Below are 1422 nucleotides of genomic sequence, written 5' to 3' on the forward strand. Positions count from 1 at the left end.
AGGCTATAATAAAAATATTACTTATAGAATCATACTCAAGGGATAGTTTCCCCATATTTCTTCTGTGCTTAATTGATTTTGCATTGCATTTTAGATGGGGATTTAGCCCATTTCTTTCTGTGGTAAGTCAGTCAGTCTGGCAATGTTTCCAGATGGGGGACATTGATAGAGACTTTTAGAAAAGATAATAAGTCCAAGTTTGTAAACACTGTCAATGGCAGCACTAAGACTCAAGTGCAGGAAATTAGTCTATTTTATGGCATGAAGTATTACCTAACTCTAGAGTGGAACATGACAGTGACTGTGATCTCCAAGGATAAATTAAAAAATCAAATCCTCTGATTGCAGTTCCAAGAATCACATGGTGGACAATTGTATTAGAACATGGAAATTACTGCGACACATTTTGCCTGTTAGATCAATAGCAGAAACTCTAATGCCATTATTTCGTTATGACCAGTTGAATAATATTAATGACTGATCTTTGAGGTAGAAGGCAGGCCCCAAAGCTTACCTACTGATTGCATTCACCAAGTTTCATGGTTCAGTCTGTGACAGTACCATGGCTGTGGTATGAAAGTGACTTACTGACCACATCATTGTTTCTATACAAAATATTATACAGATCTGCCCACGCCCAGTTAGTTAAAACAACAAATATGTCTTAACTCTGAGGATGTTGTTGGTTCAGAATCATTTACTAGGCTGCATTTGGGGAGTGGTCCAGGGCTGCAACCTCATCTAAAGGAATGACTGTAAGGAGTTACTTCCAAATGCATCTGTGTGGTAACTGAGAATTCTAGACTATTTATCTGAGAGTCTCAGAGTCTGGGAACTCACATGATAGCTGGTTTCTACTAGTGCAAGGTGCGAGAGAGTCAGAGGAAGACAGTAGTCACCATCTGTGGAAAGCTAACCTTTGCAGTTATATCTCATTATGTCAGCATATCACATTCATTGAAAAGTAGCCAGGAGATTCATCCCACAATCCGGAAAGGAAGACTGACACAAGGGTGTGAATACCATGGGGAAAAATGTATCTTGTTCCATATTGGCTACTACCAGCACTGACCAATCTTTTGACATGTTTGAGGGTTTTCTTATAGTTGAAATATCTGATTTCTTCCAATGTTCATGGAATAAAAAAAAATGATTTCTCGTTTATAAGGCTGGCCAACCTGCTGTTCTGGAGCCCCAGGTGTGAGGGCTGGACCCAGATATGAAGGACAAAGGTCAAGAGAGTGAGTCCTAGTACTATCCAACGTGGACTTGAAGGAAAATAGGTATTAATCAAGGAATAAGAGGGAGTAAGTAAGGCCGGGCGGTGGTGGCTCACGCCTTTAATCCCAGCACTTGGGAGGCAGAGGCAGGCAGATTTCTGAGTTCGAGGCCAGCCTGGTCTACAAAGTGAGTTCCAGGACA

The sequence above is a fragment of the Mus caroli genome, chromosome 12 (genome assembly GCF_900094665.2).
Source record: "Mus caroli chromosome 12, CAROLI_EIJ_v1.1, whole genome shotgun sequence".
Taxonomy (NCBI): domain Eukaryota; kingdom Metazoa; phylum Chordata; class Mammalia; order Rodentia; family Muridae; genus Mus; species Mus caroli.